This window comes from Pinus tabuliformis, chromosome 6 (genome assembly GCF_031772625.1).
Source record: "Pinus tabuliformis cultivar Carrire ecotype Pingquan chromosome 6, CPIR1, whole genome shotgun sequence".
Lineage (NCBI taxonomy): Eukaryota > Viridiplantae > Streptophyta > Pinopsida > Pinales > Pinaceae > Pinus > Pinus tabuliformis.
Genome location: NC_142292.1, coordinates 1,607,797,947 through 1,607,808,764, shown reverse-complemented (window position 1 = coordinate 1,607,808,764; position 10,818 = coordinate 1,607,797,947).

The window sequence follows — 10,818 nt, the reverse complement described above, 5'->3', positions numbered from 1 at the left end:
GTGCTCACTTGAGGTTTTCCAAATACATTGTGTGTGAACACATATTCTTGAAGTGAGGTAAGGAAGGAATTGGTGAGTCCATGTATTCTTTTGTATGTAAGAGCATCATGTTACTTGTCCATAGAGACCACTATACCATTAGGTGATGTATGCATGTGAGTTCCAAGTGGTTCTTGCGACCACTGTTAATCATTTCTAAGTGATGGGATCTCACTGATGTTATATGCACCATTTTTGGAGTAAAAAAGTAAAAAAATAAAAAAAAACTACTTTTTCAACTTATCTCCCTAGAGTTTTACTTAAATTTTGAGTGATATCACTAGTTGGATTGAAATTTAATTCCTCATCTAAGGAGTACCCATGTTGCATACTTTCGATGGACCCTACTACACGAAAAATGAGAAATACATGAAAAATGTGTTTGCAATCACATTTTCATGTATTTCTCATTTTTCGTGTAACAAAGTCCATCAAAAGTATGTAAAATGGGTACTCATTGGATAAGGAATTAATTTTTTCATCCAACGAGTGTTCTCGCTCGAAATTTGAGTAAAACTGCAGGGAAATAAGTTGAAAATACGAGTTGAAAAAATAGTTTTTTCTTTTTCCCTCTAAAATTTGATGATGTAATCTAATATTATTTTATTATTTCTACTATTATTTTATAATATTCCTTAGGAGGCTCATTTTAGACCTCAAAATATCTCTAATGGATGCACCAAGGGAATTAAAATTGAAACATAAATCCATTGATTTCTCGCGCTCTCTTCATGTACTCCTCCTGAATGTGTGGATTTTTTATGTCCAGACCAAGCGTTGCCCACAAATCGATTGATCTCCTATCATTTCCTTAGGTACTTTTCTTCCCCGCAGGCCTCATAGCTATGATGGGGTTGTATGGAAGACAAAATCACTACTGAGTGGAGGAGATCACACATGCTTAAGTGTTTCCCACTCATAGAGCCTCCACTTCCACCAAACTCACCATAGATATCAATATTCACTCTAAGTACACAATGGTATTATATTGAACACTTGCAATAACTAGTTTAGTGTGTTTACCCTCTTTCCTCTTGTATTTTAAAATAATCAGTTGCTATTCTTATTCATAATTGATTTTGATTCTTAAATTGATTAATAATAGATATTAGACATTGATAATGTCGTTTTCATTAAATAATTTTATAAGTAAGATCATTCTCATAAATTAATCTTTTATGCATGAAGTAATTCTCAATCAACTTAGATTTTAACACAAAAATAAGAATTAAAAAATAAATTATATTTCTATTCCGATGCATAATTTACTTTTACCTTGTAAACTACAAAGTGATGATTAACATCCACTAAGAGTGAATATGGTCTCTTGGACCTTTCTAGGGCATAAAGTGATTATTCGTAATTCTTTAGAATTTTATTTCTATGCTCAAAAAGCATTAAGAGAAGCATTTCCAGATCAATAGTTTTGTTGAGTTAAAAGGTCGACAAGGTTGGTAGTATAAAAAATATTTTGAAATTTAGATCCATTCTAAGTATGAGCTAGAGAATCTAAGAGAACTTAGTATTTTTTATATTCAAGCCTCTCGGTGTTACAAAGGTCACAAACTCTTTCCTCACTTAGTGTTTTTCAAATTTACTAGTTACACCTAGTTTGACTATGGAGGTCATGAAAGTTTGTTTTTTTCTTTAATGTTTATTTTATTCTTGACACTACTCAAACCAAAGTCAGATAATTCTAGTTTTTGATAAATAGGTCGATCACCTCCTTAATATAATATCTTAATTTCATTTTACCCTCTAACTCTTTACAACCTACTATTTAATAATAATTAAATTTTGATGCAACAATATCTTAAATATTGATATCTTTATTATGCAAAATGATCTCCTTTTTTATCTCCCATGTGCCTAGCCAAGGTCATTCATCGCCACTTGAGTTGAAGTTTGTTTTGGCTAGAGTTACAAACAATCTTAGAAAACATCTTGTCTTCCATGTTATTTAATGTATTCTTATACAGAAGATATTGAGATCATGTTTTAAATGGGATAAATATATGATTTGATGAAGAGGATATGATATATGGATTGTGTATTTCCTTAAATATCAACATAAACAAAATAAGTTATTATAACAATAATTGAAATTGTTGTAAATTTTAACAATCACAAAAATGGTATTATGTCATTCAATTTTTATAGATCCGACATTCTAAAATAGTATCATCTCCTAGACTTACTATAATAAGTCAATCTAGATAGAATAGTTGTCATAATATCAAAATATAACTAAAATGTAGGTTAATAATAATATCAATCATTCATTATTATTAATATCATTATATAGTTTTATATGAGATTTTTTTTGCATAATTTATTACTCGTTATGTAATCATTGATCAAATTAACTTTAAATTAATATAAAACAATAAAAAATATTGATAGACATAAATTATGTTGCTATACTCTTTATTTTATAATTGGTTTTGATTGTGATATCAAAATATAACTAAAATGTAGGTTAATAATAGTATCAACCATTGATTATTATCAATGTTATTATATAGCTTTATATGAGTTTTTTTGCATAATTTATTACTCGTTATGTAATTCTTGTTCAACTTAACTTTAAATTAATATAAAACAATAAAAAATACAAATAGACATAAATTATGTTGTTATAATCTATATTTTGTAATTGATTTTAATTGTTAAAAGAATAAATTTAATATGAGCCTAATATAAAATTATGATTCTTTAATATGAACATTAACATAATATGAATATTTGAATTTAGGTTTATGTGATCTATATCAAGTTTTTGAGATATGTTTTCAGCGATAATCACAGCGAAAATTGGCAAATGAATTTTCGATGTGCTTATGCTGAAAACATGTCTCAAAAAATATTAATCTTATATAAAACTTCCTCTTGTCAATTATAAAATGTTATCGACTTCCTAATATAATAAAATATGGTTATCAACAAAAGCATAATTACTAATAATAATACCTCAAATTAAAATAGTACCTAAAATTAAAATTGGTATGATAACAAACATATCACTATTATAATTCTATAATTAAATAAATTTTATGGATACTTTGCCAATCTTCTACTAGAATAGTAACTCAACACATAGTGCAGTATTTACTATATCAAATTATATTAAATTGGTTAGTAATACTAACATATAGAATATTATTGTCATAAAATAATATTAATCATTGTTTTAATGCAAACTATAAGTAATATTAGAATCTAAGTGAGTCCAAGATTAAGATGTCAAAGATTTGTCATTGCAAGTTTATATAAATTTGTGTTATATAGTTTATCATGATAATTTTATAAAAAAAATGGTTATATTGTAGATCAAATGATAGATAACAATAATGGAGTCCCCGCGAATGAGAAGATCTTGAATATATAGGTCTTGTAGAAGGTCATAGGCCTCTCTTGATTATTACTTGTTTTGTGCAAGTCCCCAAAAAAATTGTGTTTCTTATTGATCAACTAGGTGAAAAATCAACCCCTAATACTTATTTAATTATTAAACAATTAAATTAAAGTAATTAATTAGTTGCTAAGTTATTTAATAATAATCTATTAATTTATAAATTACTTAATAATAATTAACAAATTATTATTAGTAGTCAATAATAATTGCTATTAATCATAATAATTATTAGTAAATTACAAATATTATTAATTAATTGAAAAATGAATAATAATAATAATTAACAATAACTTCTTATTATTCATTGAGATATGAAATATTTTCTTCTACAAGTTATATAAATTTGTGTTACATAGTTTATTATGATAAAAAAATAATGAATATATCCATTCAAAGTAGTGAAATAAGCAATTTTCTAAATCCTCATTTTGGAAAAACTCAATCTAATTAAAGTAAAAATATTCTAGATCCACGGTATAATTCCAATTTTAATGAAATATGTGAAATTACCTTTTTACATTTACTTAATAAAGTTAGTATCAGTTATCAAATAACAAATTTTATGGATTGTTTGCAATTTAATTAATTATTGCCTTGATATGAAATATTATATGAAGTATGTGATTCAAGGTTCAAATCCCTTCTTGTGAGCAATGTGTGATTTTCCTAGGGGTTCATTTTATGGATTGCTTGCAAATTTAATTGGTTATTGCCTGGATATGAAATGTTATATGAAGTATGTGATTCAAGGTTCAAATCCCCTCTTGTGAGCAATGTGTGATTTTCCTAGGGGTTATAGTGTTAGTTGTTGGAATCAACCCCACCCATGTCATGAGAGTATGAGCCTCGCATAGTTGTTGATTCCTTTAGTATAATAAAATAAAATAAAATGATTCATGAGAATATGGAGAGTTTGATTTTATTTAGGTATGAGAATGTGGAGGGTTTGATTTGATTTAGGTGATCATGGGTGCTCTCATGTCAAATGGCATGGACCGCGTGTGAGAATGTGGAGAGTTTGATTTGATTTAGGTGATCATGGGTGCTCTCATGTCAAATGGCATGGACCATGGGTATGTGGGGAGTTTGATCTATTTTAGGTGATCATGAACGGTCTTGCTAGGAATGAGCTCTCTCTTCAATTTTGTGGTCAACAATGAAAGATGTAAGCACATTCTCATATATCCCACATCAACACATGGAATTCTCAATATTAACTTCATTGCATTCTAAATCCATCTATTTATTATCACTCGACGTGTTCAATTTTTCACATTTATCTAATATAATTATAAAATGATTGTGCTAGTTACCAAAATAGAAAATGGAATATATGGTGAGTGCATAGGGTGTATAATGGAATATATGGTGAGTGCATAGGGTGTTCTATCTAGTTCAAATGATTCCTTGTGCTTTCATTGTCAAATGGCAATGATCTATTTATTTTTTTAATCATTGAACGTGTTCAACATTTATCTAATACATTTTCAATATGAACTTCATTGTATTCTAAATCCACCTAATGTGTTCATTTTTTCACATTTATTTAATACAATTATAAAATGATTGTAATAATTCCCCTAAATGTGGTTTACATATTCAACTCCTCCCCGTGAGGTTTTGACCTTGAGACCTAGTGGGAACTAAACCTCACATAAACCAATTGGTTACCTCATGTGTAGTTTAACCTACAAAATTATTTTTGCATTTATCTATTATGATAGAACCACACCATGCATCAAATGAGGACCTAACATAAGATACAAAGTCATTATCCATTAATTTTACTTTTTTTTTTAAATTAAAATTTGATTATGATTTTTCTACTTATAAAAATTTAATAATTATTATTATTTAAACTAATTTTAAAATTTAAAATATTTAAAATGGCACCGCCTAATTTATAAATGAAATGGTATTTTTCATCCAAATCCAATGATACAATTTTAAACAAGATTGTGATTTTTTGTTTAAAATATATTTTTGAAAGCATAAATGGATTCAACACTATGAAAAACCCATAAGACACTCAAATTTTAGGTATTAAATAACTTAAAATCAAATTTTTAAAAATATCTATTAATATTAACTAGAAAAGCATACGTCTTTTTATCTATTTCACCTATTAATTAGACTGCGCTATAGTTAAAATTCAACTATTTTTACCAATTTCATCAACAAAATTTTATTTTCTTTACCATCCTATTGGAATTTATGATGGGTTTGAACACTTCATCTCACCGCACGTGTGTAAAAGTGGGATAAGTCTTTAAAGGAGATTTTCTGATATGATTAAGGTTTGAATTGTTAAGTTATTTAAATGATTTATTAAATGGAGTATTTGCTTGAACACGTGTCCCATAAACCGTAAAAATATAAAAACTTTTGTTATGGGTAAGTTCCACAAGTGTACTTGGGATAAGGAGCCAGGGAGAAAGAAAAAATACTATATTGAAGTGTTTAATCTCACTCATAATCATCAACAAAAAGCCTACATAGAAGCCAATATTTCTTCAAGAGCCAAAATTCTTATTGCTCAATTAAGGACTAATTTCATCAACTTTTGTTATGGATAAGTTCCACAAGCGTAATTGGGATAAGGAGCTAGGGAGAAAGAAAAAATACTATATTGAAATGTTTAAGCTCACTCATAATCATCAACAAAAATCTTACATAGAAGCCCATATTTCTTCGAGAGCCAAATTTCTTCTTGCTCAATTAAGGACTAATTCTCATCAACTCCATTGTGAAACAAGGCATTGGAAAATGCCAAAAGAAATGTGGCAAGAAAGAGTATGTATTTTTTGTTATTCCAGAAAAGTGGAAACATAAAAGTATTTCATTTTAAAATATGAGGCCTTCAAAGACAATAGGGAAAGTTACGCAGATATTCTAGCAGCTAACTCTTGGGATAATTTATTTAGCGAAAGATTTGTCGAGAAACTGAAAATATTTATTGTAAAACTTCACAAAGAAAAAATCAAATACATCAACCAAATAAACAAACAATCTATCCCATAAACTATATTTAACAATCTATCCCATAAACTATATTTAACTTCATAAATGTTAAAATAATTTTCTTTCTTTCTTAAAAACATCAACTTCAACTAAGTCAATTCTTCCTGCACTGCCCTTGTTCTTCTATGAGATGTATATTCTTTCTTAAAAACATGGACTAAGTCCATTCTTAGTATACTCCACTTGTTCGTCTATGAGATGTATATATAGGATTTGCAAAGATGAAATGGCATCTTTGGGTGGCTTTGAAACTTTATGACGAAAAATAAAGGATTTAGAACGCTTAAAAGTTACTTTTGTGTTGATTCGAAAATACGCCTCATAAGATAGCTCCACCCTCAAAAGCATGTGTTAGTGTGTTGCCACGTGGTTTATTAGACATTGTGTTCCACATGAACTCTATATGTGTATTGCCACGTGTTCCATTAAATCATTATGTACCACATGAACTATCGTGTTTCATTAAATCATTATGTACCACATGAACTATATAAATGTATTGCCACGTGGCTTATGAGGTCATTGTATATGGATTTTTATGGACTTTCCACATTATGATTGGAATTTTTCAATACATGAAAATAAGCTTATTTGGCTTATTTTAATTCAAGTTCTTTTTAATAGGCAAGAAATTTATATTTTAGGATTCTTTTAATAATGGAAAAAATAATAAAATTAAAATAAATATGATAATAATAATTATTATATAGTATATATTTTAACATCAGATTTAATAGGTAAAATAGCTTTTATTACTAACCATGAATTATAGTTTTACAATTCCAATTATAAGTGTTTTAACGCATTTTTTCATATTTATAATTTTTTATTTAAATTTTGATTAGAAGTAAGTTAACAAATCCATTATTTTTTGGAAAATGACATTTTCAATTTTAAAATTTTTGTTTATTTTTTGAGTTTATCAAATGCTAAACATATCTCTTAGAATTGAATTAGGTATATAGAAAAACAGAATGTGCTTTCAATAACTTGAATTACTAACCTAAATCACAATATTCTCATTAATCAAAAAGTCATTGGGACGATGAAGCTTTATCAAAAGGGGTCAAACATATCCCTTGGAATTGAACCAGGTAAATAGAAAAACAAATTGTCCTTCCAACCACCCAAGCTACTAACTCAAACCATAATATTCTCATTAATTAAAAAGCGACCTACACTTTGAAGCCTTATAAAAAGGGGGCCAAACATATCACTTGGAATGGAACCAGGTAAATGGACAATAATATTAGAATATGCTCTTTACAAGTGCATTGATTTAATCATTCACCCTTTAGAGTTGTTGTCTCTATTTTATCAATATATCCATGGCAGAGGACCACTCAGCTACTAGTTGGGAGTGTTGCTGTTGGATATGGGCCATAATATCCTATAGAATAGAGATTTAAGTGGTAAGCAATACATGGTCTTCTTCTTGACCACCTAGCCCCATGTCATCATTCCTAGTTGTATGATTCCATGCCCCACACACCACATTAAACCTACTAACAAACTTTCTGAAGCTCGTGTTCATAAAGAGGTTGTCTAGAGGATTAAGTCAAACAATAGGAGCATCTAACATAAATGGCCTAGCTCCACAAAATTTGAAGAGGGAATTGGGGCAAAGGCATCCACGAAACTTGACAGAGTGGGATATTTAAGTTGCAGATAGATCATCATAATGCAATGCTCACTTGAGGTTTTCTAGATACATTGTGTGTGAACCCATATTCTTGAAGTGAGGTAAGGAAGGAATTGGTGACACTGTGTATACCTTTGTATGTAAGAGCATCATGTTAATTGTCCATAGAGACCACTATACCACCAGGTGGTGTATGCTTGTGAGTTCCAAGTGGTTCTTGTGACTACTATTAATCATTTCCAATTGATGGGATCATACTAATGTTATATGCACCATGATCAGGGGATTGGGATGTGGAGCTCCCTCTTATTAATTTGAATTGTGTCTTTTCCTAATGGCTAGGTTTGCTAGAGAATCAACCCTATGATTTTTTTGTGGTAGGACATGGAAGTCTTGAAATTACACGATGGATTCAAGAACTAAATGGATCCTTTTTAATATCAAACTTAGTATAGAGTCTAAAGGGAAGGTGTTTGAGTGTAGATGATTGATGAGGATAAGGATTGGATCTCTCAAAATAATCAATTATTTGATACTCAGGGCTAATGCTTGTTTGATTTGTTGTAGCATTGCATACACCTTAGCTTGGTTGTTTGTGGCTTTTCCTAGGCTCTTGGAGAAGGCTAATAATTCAGTTCCTCCTAGGTGCAATAACACCACCACAAATCACCCCGTTCCTTCCACCCTAGCCTCACCCAAGGCACCTACCATACGTGCTTAAACATGTTTTTAGCCTTAAATATTCTAACAAATGGTATACATATATACAAGATGCAAAACAATGACAAGAAAAAAAACAATCATAAAAAATTCAAGACTTTTGTCTTGATTTGAATTTAGTTTTCAAGAATGCTTTTCAAAATACCAAAAACAATATTTAAGTAGCCATGACATGGAGAAAAAATAATGGGCATGGTTTTGAACCTCCAAAATCATATTATATATTTTCATCATGCTAAAAATACTATAGCTAAATAGTCAAGTAAATAATAGTTTTAGTTTCATTTCATTTGTTAATGTAGTTGTATAACTAAACAACTAATAAGTTCAATTTTGTTCTATATGCTAATAAGTTCAATTTTGTTGTATTTGCAAATATGGTTTGATAATTAACTTACAATCAATAGATCCACTTTTCTTTCTTTTTAAGTTGAAGGGTGTAGAGTGAGAGAAACTATTCAAACTATCCTATTCTTTATGTATAAAAATATGTTTATTTTATGTTGAGGTTTTTATACACATTCAATAATTTTGAGTAGGCCATCACTATTTGCATTTGGATATCATATTTATATAGCTTACATTTTGAAAGTTGCCATTCATTGTGTATTTTTATTTGATTTTTTTTTACATATGGTTTAATGATCTGATGCTTACTTGTGCCATCTTTTTAAGCTTTTTGATATGACAATTTAGCTTGTAATGGTGTTTTTTATTACTAAAATATGCTCTTGTAGGCTAGGAGACTTTTGCTCCAAAAGTTATTGACAACTAATACAAATTGATGCAAATTTTTCTTCTCAATGCAAAATGGTTATAATTTTTTGGCAATTGTTTTCCTATTTTATGATTTAGAAACTTGGAAATACAAAAAATTATATATACTTTACAAGATATTATGTTCTTGGGTTTCAATGGGTAATTATATGTTGAAGCATTGTGAATCTCAATTTATATTATGCAAATTCATTATTAACATTCAATGTGATAATAATCTATTCCATGGTTATCCACAATGCTTCTGTTATATAGGATATAGAAAGATATTTTTATCAAAACAATCCAAAGTGACCTTTTGTTTTCATGTTAAACTTTTTGGAAACAATTCAATATAGACTTTTTGGAAACAATTCAATATAGTTTTTAGTCTAACTTGTCTCTTTATTAGACAAGCACGTCTAAGTATTATATGCTTCCTAAATATCTTCTAGCCATCATCAACCTCTTGTAGAACACTTGGTTTCCATAAATTTATGCAAAAAGTGCAAAGACTATTAAGATGGATTGTAATATTATCACTAAAACCATTTTTCTTTAATATATTTCTCAAGACCTTCAAGCACATCATGCTTATATAGTCAAAGACAACAAAAATACAAAAAGGAACCTAAAGTTTGTGCCCTATGATATCAAGTACAATGATTACACTTGTTCTCAAGATCTAATCTTAACCTAGTAAATTTGATAGAACTAAATTGAAATACAATGGCAAGAGCCTCTTCCATAGCCCAAGAGCATAAATTATGCTTCATTTCCTAATGAATGTCCCAGACAACTCATAATACAGAAGGTCATTTAGACCTGAATAGAAGTCAAAGATGACACGTACCAATTTCCAACTGAGTCCCATATCCTATGCTAGAAGTGTTTATAGTGGTGATGTCAATATTTCTCTCTAGAATGCTTTTATCAATATTGTCATTCATATAAATTATGTAGTCAATATCACACTAGTTCCCCTCCTTGTATCCCCCTTGTCATGCAATCAATATCACACTAGTTCTCCTTTTACCTTAATGTTATCTACAATCCAATTTACAATTTTTTTCTTATCTTTTTATGATTGTCATGCAATCAATATAACACTAGTTCTCCCTTTGCCTCAATGTTGTCTACAATCCAACTTAAAATATTTTTTCCTATTATTTTGCGATTTAGACATGTTCTAATTGTTTGTTGTCCCAAACAAATTTCTTGAAAA